The sequence below is a fragment of the Microplitis mediator genome, chromosome 10 (genome assembly GCF_029852145.1).
Source record: "Microplitis mediator isolate UGA2020A chromosome 10, iyMicMedi2.1, whole genome shotgun sequence".
NCBI lineage: Eukaryota > Metazoa > Arthropoda > Insecta > Hymenoptera > Braconidae > Microplitis > Microplitis mediator.
The window spans coordinates 10,239,281-10,259,997 of record NC_079978.1 but is presented as its reverse complement, the minus strand read 5'-3'; the positions used below and the strand labels follow the sequence as shown (position 1 = coordinate 10,259,997).

Genomic DNA, 20,717 nt, shown 5'->3' with positions numbered 1-20,717 from the left:
GTGGAAATGATTTTCTTTACTCCCATGTTTTAGCAGTTCTGACGTAGAACATCAAATTATGAATTAAAATTTAAAATAGCGATGATAGACCTCTTAAAATTAATATTAAGGGCTCCAACTTTCATGAAATTTTTTTTTTGTCATTCTGAATATTATTCTCGATATAGCTAAGAAAACAAAAAATAGTCAATTTTTTTGGCCCAGTCTAATGGCCATATATTAAAATTTCCAATATATATACATAGCTATATACTGAAATTTCAAATAAATTTTAAAAAAAGACTTACTCAATGTCTGTATTTTTTATTTTTTTTTTTTTGTTCAATCATTTTGATAATGCGGGAATCAATCAGATTTGGGATCAATTTAATTGCTAACTGAGTAGAAATTTTTAATTTAGGGAAAAAACACTAGAATTATCAACCGACCGCACACGATTTAGGGGGATTCGAACCCGGGACTTTACGAACGAAAGACCGACCCTTTAACGACTAGGCTACGCTACCTTTTTTTTTTTTTTTTTTAAATAAAGTTTATTTATTTTTAGCCAGTACATTGTTAGATTATGTGTTGGGATTATAGATATGTGACGGTGTATTATTTATAATGATTTTAGATTTTATTTATAGGAAGATTATCTTTATTGAAATAGAGTTTTCGGAAGTGTGTCTTATAACACCATCAAGGATCAGAGAGAACTAACTGCTTACAACTATATTACTACAGTTGTCCTTTTTACATCATGTAACATTTAGTGTTTATGAAGTCTATACAATACTCGAATTGTACCTAGTTTTTATGACTCGTGGTTCGAGTACTTTAAAGTACCTTTCTCCGAAATAATAAAATAAAACTTTTTTCAAGGGTAAAAAATGTGTTCACCAAATGTTACTCAAAAAGGAAAACTTTTCTTTTTCAGAATAAAAAAAGGCCATTCGGCAGCCGAAACGGAAGGTAGATTTTCCAATTAATCTATATAAAAAGTTTCATACATACATATCTTGTGATTCATGTTAGTGTATAGTCATGATATGAAATTAAGCTTGTTTTCTAAGAGTGAGGGTAAAAAAAAGACAACGACTATTTTCGAGAGAGAACTTCAGATAGTTGATTTGACAAAACATTATAGAGGTAATGTACCAAACTAACCTTCACGTAAACAAAGTATATAGAAAATTTACTTAATATGATCATAATTGTAATCGCTATTACGATGGCAAGACCAGTTATAATTATAGGACGTACAGGTACGTTTGAAACAACATAAGTGATAAAAGAAATCCTTTCAAAATATAAAATAGCTGTGAAATTTACAGGTTATTTTTTTCACAATAAAATACAACTGACGAAATTGAATTATAATGGGCAATGCTTAAGTTATGTGAAATAAGAAACCATATTCCCAACATTTTTAGATTTCATTAAAAATTTCGAGGCTATCAAATTATTGGAGGAAATAGTCAAAACATAAAGCTTAAGGTCATAAATTAAAGATTATTAGACAAGCTTTCAGATAATTTTTACTGAAATTGTCTATGAATGTTAGTTTTGAAGTTATATAAACTTTAGCAGTGATTAAAAACTGATTTTTACGAAAAATCATGAAAATTTCTAACAGCCATAATTTTAAAACTATTCGAACGATTCAGGGCATCTTTGAACTTGATCAAGGTAATCGCCTATAGAATAAGTGTAAAAAATTTCATTAAGATCCGATAAGAACTGTGGGTGCTATCGTAATGACAAGACCAGTGATAATCATAGGGATTAGAGGTACATTCGAGACATCATAAATAATAAAAGCAATACTTTTAAAATATAAAATAGCAGTGAAATTTACAGGTTATTTTGTGCACAATAAAATACAACTGACGAAACCGGATTATAATGGGACAAGCATAAGTTACGTGGATTGAAAACCATATTTTCAACATTTTTCGATTCCATTAAAATTTTCAAGGCTATCAAATTATTGGAAGAAATGGTCAAAATGTAAAGTTTAAGGTCATAAATTAAAGGTTATTAGTCAAGCTTTAAATTACTTTTTACAAAAATGATCTATGACTTTCAGTTTTAAAATTATATGGACTTTAAAGTGATTAAAAACTGATTTTTTCGAAAAATCTTTAAAATTTTAAACAGCCATAACTTCTAAACTAATTGACCGATTCAGTCCATCTTCGAACTTAACCGTGGTAATTACACATTAAATAAGTGTAGAAAATTTCATTAAGATCGGATAAGAATTGTATATATATATACATATATAAATTTTTTAACGGATGGTATTTTTGAACTCTACTCAACCAATTATGATCGTTTATGACGAAATTCCTTGAAAAATCGACCATGAGGACAAATACAATAGTTAGATTTTTAAAAAAATCTACCTAAAAACAAACTTAAAATAAATAATATAATATAATAAAAGAGAATGATTTTTGTAGACGAACTCAATATTTCAACATTATGAGTATAAATACAACTTAAAAAAAAACTCTTATATAATTTATACAGATCTTAGTATATTGACTAGGCTACACAGAAAAAACAGTTAACTTGAATCAAGGAAAATATTCTTGATTCAAGAAATTTTTTTTGATCGATTCGGAAAATAAAAATTTACTTGCTCCAAGTAAACAGTTATCTTCAAATTTTTATCTTGAATCAAAATTTTTTTTCTCACGTCAACATATTTTTACGCTTAAATCAGAAAATTTTCACTTGTTTCAAGAGTTTATATTTCTTAAAGTAAGAGATATTTTTTTTTGGAGCAAGATACGTTATTTTTTTGTAGCAATATTGCATTTTTTTGGTTAAAGAAAATAAAATTTCTCGGAACAAGTACTACTTCTTTTACGCAAGTATTTTTGTATTCTTCGACCAAGAAAACTAAAGTTGCTTAAGCCAAGAGAAAAAATTTCTTGGGAGAAAAGATCGATATGGAGAAGGGGAAAGTCACCGGTGCTAGACAGCAGCAGCGGAAGTAGTTCGGTGCTCGCCACGAGATCGCGCCTACGACATGTAGTGTCCCTGGTAAGACATTTATTTCAGAAGTGTTATATTCCAAATTTCATTACGATTTTATTCGAGTACTCTTCTGTGATTTGACAGAACTACAAGTACCCTTTTGAATTGTACTATAGTATATCCTATAATACATCATGACTTTAATATTTGATATTAAAGTTTACTTGAAATTCAAGTCTTGAATAATTTTGCTCGGAAAATAAAAACACAAAAAATTACGTTTCAAATTTAAAAAAAAAAAAAAAGAATTAACACGTCAACTTGTCGGAGAGAAAATACATTTTTGACGAAGAAAAATTTAAGTCTTTATTGAAGAAGCAAACTTTTGGAGCAAAAAATTTTTTTTCTTGGCCCAAGCAACTTTTATTTTCACTTAAGCAATTTATTTTTCGGAGCAAGAGAATTTTTTTCTTGGGCCAAGAGATTTTTTCTTGGCCCAAAGGTTTTTTTTTTTTTCAATCAAGACGTTTATTTTTTGGAGCAAGAAAATTTTTTCATTGGGCCAAGAAATTTTTTCTTAGCCCAAGTTAACTTTTTTTCGTTCAAAACTTTCATTTTTTGGAGTAAGAAATTTTTTTTCTTGGGGCAAGAATAGTAGTTTATCTATCGAGTGCGATCGTGTTTAAGACGAGAGTGTGAAGATTGGTGCCCGAGCCGAAGGCGAGGGTACCAACACACGAGCGTCTTAGACTCGATTGTACTAGATAAATACATTAGTTTTTGTGACAGATATTTGAAATTTACTACATTTAGTGCCTATAAATGGCAGGTTATAAATCCGCGTTTATTGATTTGGTAAGATTGTTTTGAGTATATGTTGAAAATTAGAGAGAAGTCGGTAAGTGGACGAATTAGAATGATGATAAATTTTGTCACAAGATGGCTCGTTAAGTTACTTCGATATTTTTTGGTCGTTTGCTATCGCACATGTAACAAAAAAATATTTTTCGATCCGATGATGACGTCACTATTAGAACGATTAGGTATCTTTTTTACCAGCTGTATCTTATCTAATATTTTTAGCTGCCGGCTATAGGCGCTAAATGTCGTAGATTTCAAGTGTCTGTCACAAAAAAAGTTTTTTGGCCGAAGTTAAGCTTTTTTTCGTTCAAAACGTTCATTTTTTGGCAAGAGATGACTTATTTTCTTTAGCCAAGAATTTTCTTTCTTAAACCAAGAAATTTTCAATTTTGCTTCAAAAATAAATTTTTTTGGAGCAAGAGAATTTACTGTCTTGAACCAAAAAAAAGTTTTTGAAACAAGTGTTTTACTTTCATTGAATCAAGAAAGAAAATTCGGAAGATAATATTTTTCTTGAACCAAGTTAACTGTTTTTTCTGTGTACGCTACCGACAGTGACTACAAAGTTTACTTGTGCTGTATGAGATTGAAAGAATACATCACTTTTGAAACTAGTGATGGTATGCGACGTAGAAAATTATTTCAAAAATGATAAAATATATACACTGTATATACACTGACATCAAACTCCCGAAGAGTTTGACAAATTTCCTCTTCAGTGAAACCAAATTCGTTTGGACTAACGAAAACTAGTTTGTCTCAAGAAAATCATTTTTATTGAATGAAAGTCTCTATTCGATTATTAGAAATTGATTAAGCGTTTATATTAAAGTTTTTAAGTTTGACCGTAATTAAATTAACATTTGAACGAATAGGAAAATATATTTTAATTAAAGTTTGGATGTACTTAATTAAAAAATAAAAAATTGTTGAAGCAAACTTTTCAATTTTTAGAAATTTAACTGAAACTCTTGAAACGTTGAGTTTGACAACTTCACATGTTTCAATGAAACAAAAGTAGTTTCCTATAATACCGAACGTGTCGTGTCAACCGACGAGTTTCTTGGAGAGAGAATCCAACGAGGTTGTGGGAATAATTTGACGCACTCACATTAAAACTGAAAAATATTCGACAAGAATATAAATGTATTCGTTACAACATATCGAACTATATTTGAATGAAAGTCTTTATATTATCGGTTAAATAAAAAAATTTATTTATTAAAAGAGTCACATATTTATCACGTTTAGATCAATGTATAAGCAATTGACTGTATATATCCATTCAATACGAGAACAAAGTACTAGAAGCACAACTAAACTCAAACTTTCCTACTGGTCCCGTAGCGTAGCGGTAAAGCGCCTGACTCTCGCGCGTAAGGTGCTGGGTTCGATTCCTCCGGATACCAATTCTACGATTATTTAATTTTTCACTAAAAACTGAGTATGTCAAAATTATTTGTTGAGTGTAATGTATATAATAATAATAATAATATAATGTAATTGTCCCAATAATAATAATAATAATAATAATAATAATAATAATAATAATAATAATAATAATAATAATAATAATAATAATAATAATAATAATAATAATAATAATAATAATAATAATAATAATAATAATAATAATAATAATAATAATAATAATAATAATAATAATAATAATAATAATAATAATAATAATAATAATAATAATAAAAATAAAATAAAAAATAAAAAAAAACGTAAGAAAAAAAATTTTTTTTAAATTAATTATTGATGAAATAATTAAAGGCAATATTCACTTGATGCAGATTACTGTTTTTTTGGATCAATGCAATACAGCAACTTAAAACAATTCGATTTTTTATTGAATCAATTACAAGGACAGTTTCAACGGACCTACAAAAATATTACTTTCAACACTAAAATTCATTTGCTTTAATTAAATTTTGACTTAACTGAAAATTCATACTTTCAATCACCTTACAATTTACTTTGAGTGAAATTTTTAATTATTTTATATAAAACAAAAATCATTATTGTATCAACAGTTTCAATGACTTGAACTAATTTCTATTTTTTTTTAAATGAAAAAAGTTATTGAGTTATATCAAATACTATAGAGTTAGTTCAAACGACTTGGTACCTTCCCTCAAGAAACTCTCAGTTGAAGCAAAATATACTGTCAAACGTAGAGGGCGGTAGACTCAATCGCTTGACGCGCTTGGCTGTATCCAAACGCACGGAGTACTTGAGCCAAACGAATCTGGTTTGACGTCAGGAATCTTTTTTTACAGTGTAAGATTCGTTTGTCAAGTGTTGCGGCTGTGGTGCGGCGGTGTTGCGGCAATCATAATTTTATTTCATCATAAACTTGTTGCAGCGGTGTTGCGGTGGTGTTGCGACATTTGGGAGGTTTTTCAGAGAATATTAATATAGTGCTATCGTGTTGCGGCGGTGTTGCGGGCATTGAGAGCCCGTGCGGTGCTGTTGCAGCGCACTGACCGAAAGGTTATCTTGCTTCAAAGAGAATTATCTTGAGTCAAGAGAATATTTAGGAAAATGGAATAAATCTTGGTTGAAGAAAATTTTCTCTTAATTTTGATTATTTTGATTCAAAAAGTTATTTTTTCGACCCAAAAGGGTTAAAGTTTTAAGTTAAAAATATATGATTTTAGTTCAAAAATAAAAAATAATTAAAGAAAGTAAATTGTTTTTTGAATTAATATTTTGAATTTCTTCATTTATGTATATAGAATATTTTATTCTATGAAATTTAACTTCTCTACGTAAGAAGTCAGATTTCTTAAACCAACTAGTGGCTATTGCTTGAAACAAAAATAAAAAAAATTCAAGTCAAGAAAATCAAGCTCTTGGTTTTTTTCCATAGCAGCATTCGGATAACAGGAGCACTCGGGTCTATGCAGCTTCTCTACTTCGGACACTACTTTGTGTATACACGTAGACGCCCGAAGATCCCAAAAAAATGAAACGAGTCTGTTCAGCGCTGATGGCGCCGTATATGTGTAATTATATATTACACACCAATATTCTAATAGTATTAGTTTATTAATTATACAATTAACTAATTCAAATTGTTTTGAATTGAAGTGCTCGGTAAAAATGTGAGTTATTGTAGTTATTAGTCATTATATCTGGTGTTTTTTCCTGATTCACGTTAAGTTAAATGGTGTCGTTTCAATCACAAAAAAGTAAGTTAATTATTATTTATGCTGTTTTTAATCATATCAGATAGTCACGTTTGTTATCATTTCTGATCCTAAATTTGTATAAAATTGTTTCCTTTTTAGTGTGGTATATATCATGCAGTTGATGCTGTCGATGAAGCCAGGATAAATAACCTAACCTTTCATTTATTTTTGTAACAAAAAAAAAATTTTTTTATTGTAATAAAGAATCAAAATATATTTTGATGATTAATTGTATATACTCTGAAAATTGAATTTTTAATAAAAACAATTAATTTAAAATTGAACTGAATTATTGTATTTTAAAATAAAATTATTTTTTATTTTACATTAATGTATAATTTAGTTTTAAAATGAGTTTTTTATTTTTTTAATCTAAAATTAATTGTTTTCAGATAAAGTCTACAATTATTTTGAACTAAATGTTATCAAATCTTTAAATAAATTAATTTTTACTTGGAGTAAGTTTAATGTGCCTCCGTTTAAAAACTCGATGTATCGAAATGAATCGATATCGACTACATTCGAGAGAACGATGTTTTTAGAATGAGTTGGTATCTTCTAAAACCAAGAGCTAAATTTTCTTGAGCCAACCAAGTTGTTTTCTTGTTCGGAGAAACTAAAAACATTTGAAGCAAAAATTTATATTTTTAAATCAAAATTGAATTTCTTTATTGAAGAGCTTTATATACTCTAATTAAAAAAAAAAAAATTTTTTACCAAGAGAAAATTTTTTCAAACAAGAAAAGAGGATATTTTAATTTAAGAATTTGTTTTTGGAAACGATTTTCTTCTTGACCCAAGAATTCCTTTTTTTCTGTGCGGTGTTGCGGCTATTTTACGTTTTTACTCTGGTTGTCAATATTCAAATTCTAAATTGATCCTCAAAAACCTCATTGAGAACTTTGAGACTTAAATCCGAATTTGATTTTTGACTCGGGCAATTTTCAAAAAATAAATTAGGAAAGAATTTTTATAAGCTCTAATTGATCAATCTAAATCATAAATTTTTTAATGAAAAACGGATGTAAAAAAGTGTCAGATAAATAGAATGTAAGCACTTAGCTTACGGTGATAATGAAAATATATATGTATTTATTATTTGAATAATAGTGTTGATGAATGTGGTGTAGACCAATTACTGGTGACTCTGGTGGATCACATCATAGGGAGATGGGATTTTACTGGTGGAGATTATACAAATCACAGTCCTGAATATTGCCATGACCCACTTGACCTTTTTAACTTAGTCGCCATCGTAATCATATACTGGCCGGAAGAATCATTTAGCACGACTATAAATGAGACAAGAAGGAACAAAGTGTCAATTCATGCTCTTGGCAATGACGCTATACTTATAATTGACTGGTTCATAATACTTTTCAATACTTTAAAATTTATGATTATTTAACATAATAAAATCTTTTTACATCCAATAGAATTTAATTATTTTTAAAGTTATTTAGAAGCATGAGTATGTATGAATATCATATCTTAACCGTTAAAGAGTTTATTCGAACCTTCTTTGAAATCAATGTCATAAATTTTAATAAGTAAAAAAGAGAATTAAATATTTAAAATACGTCTCTATTCAAATTACGACGATAAAAATTGGAATTTTAATGTCTAGTAAATTTTAACAGTTGCCCAGCAAACGAAGTCGGATTGAAGTCCAATACGAACCAACCTGATTCAATGCGATTTTAGAAAACAGTATTTCGTGTTAAAACGCATTGAATCGGATAGAATAAATTCGAGGCAGAGTTCAACTTACCGACCAAGTCGGTAGTCCAGTCGATGCGCACGAAAAAATGTTCAAAGATCATTTTTTCGGTGGGTAAAGATCGATTTTGAAAAAATTTTCTTTTAAAATACCAGAAAAAATATAAGGAATAAAGTTACCATAAATTTGGAGGTGATCATTTATTTTTTTATAAAAAAATTAGATGTAAAATGAAATATCTCTGAAAGTATTGAGAAGTTATCGAGACAAACTAGTATCATTGTTTTTGGGATTTAATATCGAACAAAATGAATTTTGAACGAAGTCTCTACGACGAATAGTTGCTGAGATAAAAATTATTAAAGCGCGAAAAACGAAAAGGCGCGTCATTTCGTCCGCGCGCGGATAAACAAAAGAGTGTAACTCGGCAGCAAATCGAAATTTTCACAATTTTTTTTTATTCTCTTAGTAAATCATATATCAACCATAAAATAATTTTGTAACTTCCAAAAAAATTTTTTCGAATTTTAAATTTAAAAAAAGTAAAAATCACTTTTTGTTAAATAAAAAATAGAAAAAATGAAAAATAAATAAAATGACCTAATGGATAATTTTGTTTGAACCATTACCCAAACAATTACGGGTAATGACAGTTAAAAAAATTTTTTTTTTCATAAAAAAAACCGTTTTGAAAATTTTTGAAATTTATCAACAATTAAAAAAAAAAAAAATTTTTTTTTATTCGACAGAAATTCATCTCGCGAAATTCTGAATCGAATGGTATATACGAATTTTTGTCGATTTTTTGAAATTTTCCCTTTATAATTTTCAATACAAGGACTTGAAAAAATTTCTTGCTACGAGACTTGGAAAAAATTGGACTTCGGATATCTTCGGGAATTGCTAGAGCGAGAAAGTAATCGTTATCCGTAAGAGAAAGACACTACGTCTTATGCCTACTTTCTCTCTCTAGCAATCCCTGAAGATATCCGAAGTCCAATTTTTTCCAAGTCTCGTAGCAAGAAATTTTTTCAAGTCCTTGTATTGAAAATTATAAAGGGAAAATTTCAAAAAATCGACAAAAATTTGTATATACCATTCGATTCAGAATTTCGCGAGATGAATTTCTGTCGTATCAAAAAAAAATATTTTTTTTTTTTTAATTGTTGATAAATTTAAAAAATTTTCAAAACGGTTTTTTTTATGAAAAAAAAATTTTTTTTAACTGTCATTACCCGTAATTGTTTGGGTAATGGTTCAAACAAAATTATCCATTAGGTCATTTTATTTATTTTTTATTTTTTCTATTTTTTATTTAACAAAAAGTGATTTTTACTTTTTTTAAATTTAAAATTCGAAAAAATTTTTTTGGAAGTTACAAAATTTTTTTATGGTTGATATATGATTTACTAAGAGAATAAAAAAAAATTGTGAAAATTTCGATTTGCTGCCGAGTTACACTCTTTTGTTTATCCGCGCGCGGACGAAATGACGCGCCTTTTCGTTTTTCGCGCTTTAATAATTTTTATCTCAGCAACTATTCGTCGTAGAGACTTCGTCCAAAATTCATTTTGTTCGATATTAAATCCCAAAAACAATGATACTAGTTTGTCTCGATAACGTCTCAATACTTTCAGAGATATTTCATTTTACATCTAATTTTTTTATAAAAAAAAAAATGATCCACCTCCAAATTTATGGTAACTTTTTTCCTTATATTTTTCTAGTATTTTAAAAGAAAATTTTTTCAAAATCGATCTTTACCCACCGAAAAAAATGATCTTTGACCATTTTTTTTTTTAGAAGTTTTAGAAGTTGGTAACCAAATTTTCTGTAGTTATTCAATACTAACGTGTCGGGTCTGATCGTATTAAAACGGATTGAAAAACGGAGATTTCAAAAACTGCATTGAATCGTGTTAAAGCGGATAGGATGTTGAATCCGACTCAATCCGATCCCGTTTGCTGGGATGATATCTTAATTATCATTGATACAAAAAGTAGACATAATGTTTAAAGAATTTTTCTAAATTAAAAAATTGTACATACTTAAATTTAGTTTGACAATTGTAAGTAAGATAGAATTTAGAGGGTCGTAATCAATTCTTAGATATTTACTATTATGAATTAAAGCAGAGTGTACTAATATGAATCATGCATAATACATTTAATGTATGACGGCATCTCTCGTAAATAAGCGACAATTGTGAAAATTGGCCTTGACCAAGATCACGTGCGTACACTAGATCCTTTTGTGATTATTTTAATTTTACTTTATTACTGAGACAAACATTATTGCGGAAAAAAAAAGAAATTACTTTAATTATTATTGTCACTGTTTTAATTACTTTAATTTCATAAAATTCATTATTTTTATTTACAACAAGTGTAATTATAAATTAATTTATAATTATAATGGATATGCAAGGTGGAATTACGATGAACTTACATTAGACCGTTCGTTCGCGCTTTCAGGGTCACCTGGGAATCTAACTTGCAAAGCTGTGAGTTCATTGACTGCTCGACACATCGAAAAGAATGGCCCAACTATATAATGGAGTGTGTACAGGGTATGAAGTGAATGTAGAGTATAAAGAGCACGAAAAAAACGAAAAAAAAAAAATAAAATAGAAGGTAAGAACACAAGAATGGTAATAGAAGGGAACAAAAAGACAGAAGAGTCAGATCGGTCTTGAAGCGTGGCCAGAGCAGCGAACCATGTCGACGACACGTTCGCACGTCGAACTAATATAAGAAGAAATGAAAGTAGAAAAATAAAGTAAGTTAGACTTACAATTCTTTTCATTACGATCTGTGATACTTGACATACCAAGACAACTATTATTTTACTTTTCAAAAATTTTAAATCACATTGCGGACATACTATTTTAAATAGGAGTAATTTTTATTAAGAGAAAGTAAATTTTTTTTAATCCCAGCTAAATTTAAAAATTTGTATTGCTACAGTTTCATAGTCTTGAGGTCATTAGGTCAGATTCTAAGTCACTATTCGCCCTCGCACCCAACAAATATAATCGAAGTCATTGTTTCACATTAGGTCAAGTGTATTGTGACTGATAGGTAATATAATGGTAATAGTAAGTGGAGTACATAAAGGTAAAAGCAGAAAGAAAGAGAAAGAGGAATAAGGTCGGTAATTCTAAAAGAATTATACAAAGGGACAAAACTTTACTCATTCAATGAGTAAAGTGCAATTCAATACAATGAAAACCCAATGAAAGAAGATTTTCTATTAGATACAATAAAGAAGAGTCTAAATTATACTGTACTGTAACAATAATTCTATTCTTTAATTTACTTAACATAACTGTAACTCTGCACTCTAATCTAATTTAATTCATTTTTGTTCACTAAATAATAGATATATATTTTTTTAAATCTATAAAATTATTGATACACTTTAACATCACAAAAATAATTTTTCGTTTAAATATTTAACCAACATGTTATAATATTTTTAAAAGATAATATTACAGCATAATTTAGATACTGTTTAAATTTTAAAAATAAACAGTTATAACAATAATATAAATACACGAAAATATTTTTTTTTTCTCAAATATTTGTGGTTTTTGATTACTGCAAAAGTTATTGATTTACTGATAGTTTCAAAAGTTATTTACTACTTTTAAATTTAAATCAATAGTATATGACATAAATAACCATAAAAATATTATAAATATTTAAATGAATTTCATTTTTAAATTTACTTTTTACTTTCAAAACTTATTTTTAAATATCAATATGCTCGTGAATAATATAAAAAAAAAATTTTTTTAATGTAGAACCGTCAATACTACTGCTGTAGTACACCTGTTATCGCTCGTATTATCATAGAAATTATATATTAAAATACAAAAAAAAAACCTATTTGCTTTTTATTATCGCATACCGACGTTGAATAAGAAATATGTAAAACAAAAAGGAAATTCAGTATAATACATATTTATTTAAAAAAAAGTTAAATATTACATCATTACATTGTTTCTCCTCTACGTTTTTTTTTCCTTATTATGGACCCATCATGTTAATGTATGCTTTAGCAATTTGAGATACACGTATACGTGAAAGATATTATGAACTCTGACTTTTATTATTATTATTATTATTATTTTTTTTTTTTTTTTTTTTTTTTTTACTAAAAACGGCACGCGTTGCGTGGTAGTAAGTACTATACTAGTCATATGTGGCTGTAGTCATATCAGTATTGTTATAAAAGGTGCGCCACCCAAAGTGGGGCAAACAAGATGGAGGCACAACCCATCGGTCGATATCAACGCGGCAACTGATGAACGCTAGTATACTGCAAGCTCTACTCTTCTACCCTTTTCATCCACTGACTACCTATATATCTATTTTCTACTACTAACTTCTATTCATATGATTTTCATTCTTTTCATGTCAGAATATGAGAAACTTTTCTCACCCTACCATACTAACTTGCTGTAGCAATGTCATTATCGACTTCACACTGTACTATAGGGCGGCAGCTATTTTAATTATATTAAACAATTTAATTATTAATCCATTTTTAAATTAATTGATTTTATAGCAAAGTAAAACTTTATCTCTAACAGTCAAGCTTTAAGTTTAATTAAAATTGATATAATGATAATATCTTTTATTCAAATAAATGAATTTAGTTTGTAGTAATTTTCAATTAGATTTATCATTTAATTATCATTAAATCGTACTGAAGAAAAAAAAACAGAATGAATTAAAATTTAATTTGCAAATTTAATAAAGCAAAGGTTTGCAATAAAAATTTGTTGAATTGGGTCAGCTAAGAGAACATACACAGGAAAATTTGAAGAGAGGAGAAACAGAAAAGTTTCAAAGTAGTTCAAGTTACCTATTAATCGACCAATAAAAACAATCTAACCAAAAAAATAATTATTTAAATATATATTCGTTTTTTTTACTTAAAATAATAAATCATTAATTTTAATTAATATTGTAGATGAAAGTTGTTATTTACTATTGTGAAGAGATACTGCAGAAGATAAAAGAATGACTTGGACCTTTCTTCTTAAGACCCGAATATTTTTCTTACCATCATAATATTTAAAATGAGACAATCATAGTAATCCGGTTTTTCACATTATTAAATTTAATGTTTTTTTTTATAGTTCCATCCGCCTTGAATTTTTAATATAAACTATAAATAATATACAAACAAAATAAAAGGCTAAATGTACTTATTATAATTTTTATTCTCGCATTGTTCTTTTTTAACTTCCCGCTTAGAAAATTGAAAAGTTTAAAAAATTCGGGAAGTTATTGGGTTCGGTCCGATTTTCGAAAATCGAAATTCTATCAGATCTTGACGTTTTGAGGCTCTATAGGAAGCTATTCCGACTAATTTCAAGATGATGTCCGAGTGTATGCATGTGTGGATGTACGTACACGGAGAAAAAAATCTGATAATATTCGTTAATTTTCAAATAAAAATTACTATTTCGCCGAGGCAAACTTGAAACGGTCCAATAATGTGGAAATTTTCCTTTTAAATGAGTAAAAATTATAATCGCTTAATCCTATGAATTACTAAATTATAAGTAAAATTACTTTCAGTTTTAGAGTACAAAACTAAAGCATTCAATAAAATTTACCATTTGATTTAGTAAAAAATCTATCTTAGAATAAAACTTTTACTGAGACTGCTATTGAATTTTTACTAATCCAGATAGTAAAAATTGTCTCCTTGTGTGTAATAATAAATTTATATATATACTGTATATTAATAAATATATATACATACTGTCGGAATTTATCTGTATATATATAAATGTATATATCTCAATACCAATTTAAAATCCACCATCTTTTTTTTTTTTTACCAGTATGGGATTCGAACCTACGCCTTCCGAATATTCCAGTTTAAGCGCAAGCATGCTAACCACTCGGCTACAGGTACCCTTCCAATATCTCAAAGTATATGCCAAATATAAATAATATACAATGACCTCTATATTATATCTTACGCATTAAAAGTCACAATGGCAAATAGTAATTTTTACCCGCTAAGTAGCAATTCACGTTATCGATGTTTTAAAAACTGCAATACCTTAACAAAATTTATTTGATATTATAATTTTTAGAATACCTGAGTTCTTTTTACAATGTTTTCAGTAATAGTTTTAAAATGTTATAAAATAAAATTAATAATCTTACAAATTGTAATAATCGGGATATCAATGAATAATTTTTGCGAAATTCATGTAAACATAACTTGAGTCATGAGTGACTTTTCTGTTGTTTCCAAATGAAAATCACTATCTACTCTATATACTAATATTTTTTATTTTATCTACTGAATTTTATGGAATAGATAAAAAGAAATATAAGTTTTATAGTAATTTATTTTTAATGAATTGTAATATTCAATTTATACACTTACAAATGTTTTTAACGAAGAATTGTAATATTATCAAAAAGATTTTTGAATATTGTTATTTTCAGAACGATCGTTGTAAAATAATTATGGATTATTACCATTCTTTATTCAATTTTTGCTAATCTGTATTATAACTTTTACAAATCGTAAAATTTACAATACTGATTGTAAGAATCAACAAAAAAATGTAATTTTCCATTGATAATAGTAATTTTTGGTTTGGGATTGTAAATTTCTCTTAGGAAAGTAATTTTTATTTGACGACTATAATTATTAGCTAATTTTGAGCTGCGCTTTTTTCCGTGTACGTACATACGTGTACGCATGTAAATATCTGTAACTTTTGAACGGATGAACCGATTTTGATCGTCAATGTGTCATTCGACGCAGCTTGTTAATATCTAAAAGCTGTGAAAAATTGAGCTTGCTCGGTAGGGTGCGTTCGGAGATGTTCCAAAAATAAAATTTTTTCAAAAATGTTTTTTTTTTATAACTTTTAATGTGCTCAGTGGATTACTTCCAAAATCTAATCAGCTATAAAACTTCATCAGCCGCGTCGAATGCCACCTCAACCATCAAAATCAGTTCATTCGTTCAAGAGAAACCGTTAACGAAAGAATTAAAAAACAAAATTTTTTTTAGTTTTTTTGAAATTTCTCGAAAACCACAATATAAATCAATTTCAAAATCTGATCAGCTCTAGAACTACATAAAACGCGTCAATTGCCACCCCAACCGTCTTAATCGGTCAATTTTTTTGAGAGATATTGTTGGAGAAAAAATGGTAAAAAACGTTTTTTTTTTCGAAAAGACCGGCATACAAAAGTATTATCGAGCACGAAGAGCTCGAAAACAGTGGGAAGTTTCGGAGCTGGCCCGCAGGGTCAACCGATAGACCGATTTCTTTATTTCTGAAAAATATGAGCTTACAAACATAAAAAATGAATTTAATTAAAAAATGATAAGTTATTTTTGTGTATAGTAATAAAAGTAAATTGTGAAGTAAAGAGTAAAACAATAGAGATTTTATTAAAGAGGATTTTTATTTAACGAAGGACGCCAACCTCAATACTCAATAATGTATACAGATCGATATTGTCTGCATGTCCAGTACGTAGAGAATTTATTTTCTACACGCAGCGAAAATAATATTTGATTGTCATTGAAGTTTCTTATGCAATAAATTGTTGATCAACCTCGATCGTCACAACAAGGGTTTATCAATACGACCGCGTTTACTAACAATAGTACAATGATTTTATAGACGGCGAATCATTTTGAAGCCAACGAAACGCATCAAAAACGTAACTTATTATTTTAACAAAAAATATACAGATGTTTATTCGGTATCGAAAATATATTTAACATAAATAATAAATTTAAAAAAACGAAAAAATTCAATTTATGGAAAAAAAGCCGGTCGTAAGAATATTGAATAATATATATATATATATATATTAGAGTGATTCGATTTGAACGACCAATTTTTTGTTTTCACTCCCACTTGAAAATATTGTTATAGACATTGAAAAAAAAATTCCCTGCGAGTTTCAGCCCTTAATTTTAATTTTAAGTACTTTATATTTGATTTTTAAGTTTTCCCATTTAAAATACATAGGAAAGTTGGGATTTTTTTTTTAATTCTCTATAACTCAGCCGCATTTTAAGTTATCGGGTCACCGTTTACGCCATTTTTTAGGCGATTTGATACTCTTCAAAAGTCTCTTCAATAGTTTTACTCGAACTAATTGTTTTTTCTGTATTGGTTCTGAAAATAATTTTTTTAATAATAATTTGGGTTTTTAGTTGATATTAACTAAATAATGAAATTTACAGGAAAAGTACAGATAACGATTTTTTAGGAAATTTTATTCGCTACAAAAAAGGTCCTCTTAGTTAAGTGGCTCAAGTTCTTTGTCCATGCTATTTCATTTCAATTTTAAATCAGTAAATAATGTTCCTTTTATTAATTTAATCCAGTCATTAAAATCAGAAGGGGTCAAATTGATGAACTTCGGAAAAATTTTTGACAAATATTTTATGTACAAAATTACTAAAATCTCTATATCACGTGAACGGAGAACTTAAGCCACTTAACTAAGAGGACCTTTTTTGTAGCGAATAAAATTTCCTAAAAAATCGTTATCTGTACTTTTCCTGTAAATTTCATTATTTAGTTAATATCAACTAAAAACCCAAATTATTATTAAAAAAATTATTTTCAGAACCAATACAGAAAAAACAATTAGAGTCCGAGTAAAACTATTGAAGAGACTTTTGAAGAGTATCAAATCGCCTAAAAAATGGCGTAAACGGTGACCCGATAACTTAAAATGCGGCTGAGTTATAGAGAATTAAAAAAAAAATCCCAACTTTCCTATGTATTTTAAATGGGAAAACTTCAAAATCAAATATAAAGTACTTAAAATTAAAATTAAGGACTGAAACTTGCAGGGAATTTTTTTTAACAACGTAGACTCGGGTCTACTTTGTACCTTTGTCACTCATCTTATTTATTAAACAAATTAACGAACACACACAGGTAATTACTACTCACAAATATCGTATACACTAAGCAATAAGATTACAAGCAATAATATCAGTATCGGACAACTACACAATATCAAAGTATCCAAGAAAATATTAAAGATTACAAAAATATCAAATATTACACAATATTAAATACACAAATTATTACAAACGATTAGTTTACTAGAGAATAACAACTATTGACAATATTCTAGTTACTGTTGTGAAATGTGCGCGGCGGTAAAGTTAAAATCGAAACGAATACACGATCGGTCGGATAGCAATGTCGTCCGTTCCTTTGCTCAATTAGAACTAACTCTCTGTACCCAATATTCTTGAGTCCCCGAATCGACCAAAACTATATCTCAGGTAATTTTTACAAACTCGTACAATTACTTCCATATGTTTGAAAACTCATTATACCGAAAATATTGCTATCTCTCGATTGTGTCTACGTTGGATGCCCAGGCGGGCTCCTTCGACTTAAGTCTACCGTCATAAACGTAAATATGAAAACTAACAAAATCTTAAGCGGATTAAATTGTAAAATATTTTTACTAAGTTTTTATTGTCTAAAAACGAACTCAATATAGTTGGGACTTCCCCAAGTCAGGAAAAACCCAAGTATTATTTTATCTCCGACATATATATATATATATATATATATATATATATATATATATATATATATATATATATATATATATATATATATATATATATATATATATATATATCTATATATATATATATATATGTATATATATAATCTTATAAGAAAGAAGTAATTCGTTCTCAATTGAATACGATTATTGTAGCGTTGAAAATCCTATTCTATAAGTTAGGTATATACTAACAGAGTACGCTATGAATAATATTAAAATGAATTTATGTTTTAATTAATTTTAGATAAGATAATGTGATATTAATCTCTCTATGTAAACACGTGATGAAATATATATGTTTTCCAAGATTTACAGAAAAAAAAAAAGATGGTTTTGATTAAGATATTAAAAAACTTATTTTAATTAAAAAGATGTATGTTAGGAGTATTAAAATGAGTTAAATCAATGTTGCAATAGTAGTAATATAAAAGCGAAAGTGAAACCAATTTTCCTTTCAAGTCATCTCGAATGTCACCAATAGATATCAGTTTCGCATCGCGTGAACGTCAAGGGAAGACTCACAATGTTTGTCTACTGTACTATATTCGGATTCATATCCCTTTGTACAGTCAATATTCGCTTTTACGAACATAAGAATCATATGATATCTATATCTTTTAGAAACAATCAGCCACGCCAACCCCAAACATAAATATCCCCCTCGAGTTTTTGGGGTCGTTGTTACTCTGTTCAAAGCGTGCGGAAATAAAGTGAGGGTAAAGTTTCTTTGTATTTTTTTACCCATAAACCATTAACTATAGATTTCATAAATGTATATATGTATACATATATATTAGTAGAAAATAAGATAATTCCAAGTATACAGCAGTGAAAAGGACACTTGAAGTAATTTTTTCCATCCTTAAAATCTGAAGGGTGATATTTTAAACGAGGGGATGATGAAGCTAGTTCATTCTAGTGGCAAAAAGTTGTAGACTTAACTTTAATGTAAACGCAGTCTTTGTCCGATTTCATGGGCTTTTACTGCTTCTGTTTACTTCAAAGAACACTTTTTTGTTTTTCTTTTTTTTTTAAAGTCTGGACTTTCTTTTTCACCATCTCGTAGATGTTGACTAGTATGTATAGTCTGAGAGGGAAAATAATAAGTGGTGAAGTTCAACGACCTTATTGCACGCATGCGATGTGGAATAAATGAGGGGCTCTGTCTTTATACTACACGGGGATACATTGAATCTTTTCTAAGACAAGTTAAAGTGAAGGCAATAGAAATGATGTGAAGCGGCGGTCCGAGTCTGGAGATCATTGACCTTGCCTAAAACCTATAATGTGTACACTAACACTGAAATCGATAATGACCATGATAGATTAATTGATAGATAAGTTAACCAAGTCTATTACAATACTGATTTACGACTTTCTCAATATACGTAAACCTTGATCTATCTAAAATAAAAAATTTTTGTTCTTAAATTATTTAATTGACGAAATGAAAAAGACGGCAGAAGGAAAGATATGACTCTTACGATCTACTAAATTAAGAGATTTTTTAAACACTCGATGCTCAACCGTTTAAGCTCTTAGGAGTGAGGGTGGCTCAAGCACCATATACACATGGATACATACATACATACATACATACATACATACATACATACATACATACATATATATACTAATGCTCTTGAAAAAATAAAATGAAAAACGAGGGTCGAGATGAAAAATACGAAATACTCATATAGGATGGTCACAGTGCAGTAAACCGAAAATTATTCCTCGAGTTTGCGTGTGTACATGTTGAGATAATCACACAAAAATGTCGTCGGCAATTTTCTAAGTAAAAAGAGCAACGAAATAAGAGTAAAATTATAATCAAGTAGAATGAATAAATATACCTAGCGTGATGATAAACGAATCTCGTCATCACTTGAGTCATCAATTTCATCTTTTATTCCGTGATATATATTTTTCCTCTTATCTCTTTAACTACTTTTTTTTCGTTATTATATCATTAGCTCTTCAATTATCTGTATACTTATTTATGTACAAATAATAAAGAAAAAAAAACACTATACTGAAATAAAATTTTAAGACAACTTGATTGTGAAAAGAAAAACAAAATTTTTAATTTGATGTTTTTATTTCAGTACTTATAAAAAAAAATAAAAAAAATAAAAATAATCCCAGACCTAGGCTAATAACGGATGCAATTTACAAAGGTAAACTAAAGCGGTTTTTCTTTCTTACTTATTTTCTTACTTTAACTCGCAGGGGTTCCTCTCTCATATATATTCTGTATTTTACGCTATTCTACTACATACTATGTATATAATACTCGTATCGTGAGAACGACAGCTGCTTAGTTTTGTCATGCGTACGATAAATATTAATACGCAC

The 20,717-nt window shown here is 28.2% G+C and overlaps 1 protein-coding gene across 15 annotated transcripts in view; it reads right to left on the bottom strand.

Moving 5' to 3' along the window:
• LOC130675416 (ankyrin-3-like) overlaps nucleotides 1-20,717 on the bottom strand; it is a 79,973-nt gene that overhangs the window by 53,966 nt on the left and 5,290 nt on the right. The gene's annotated exons all lie outside the window — the stretch shown is intronic.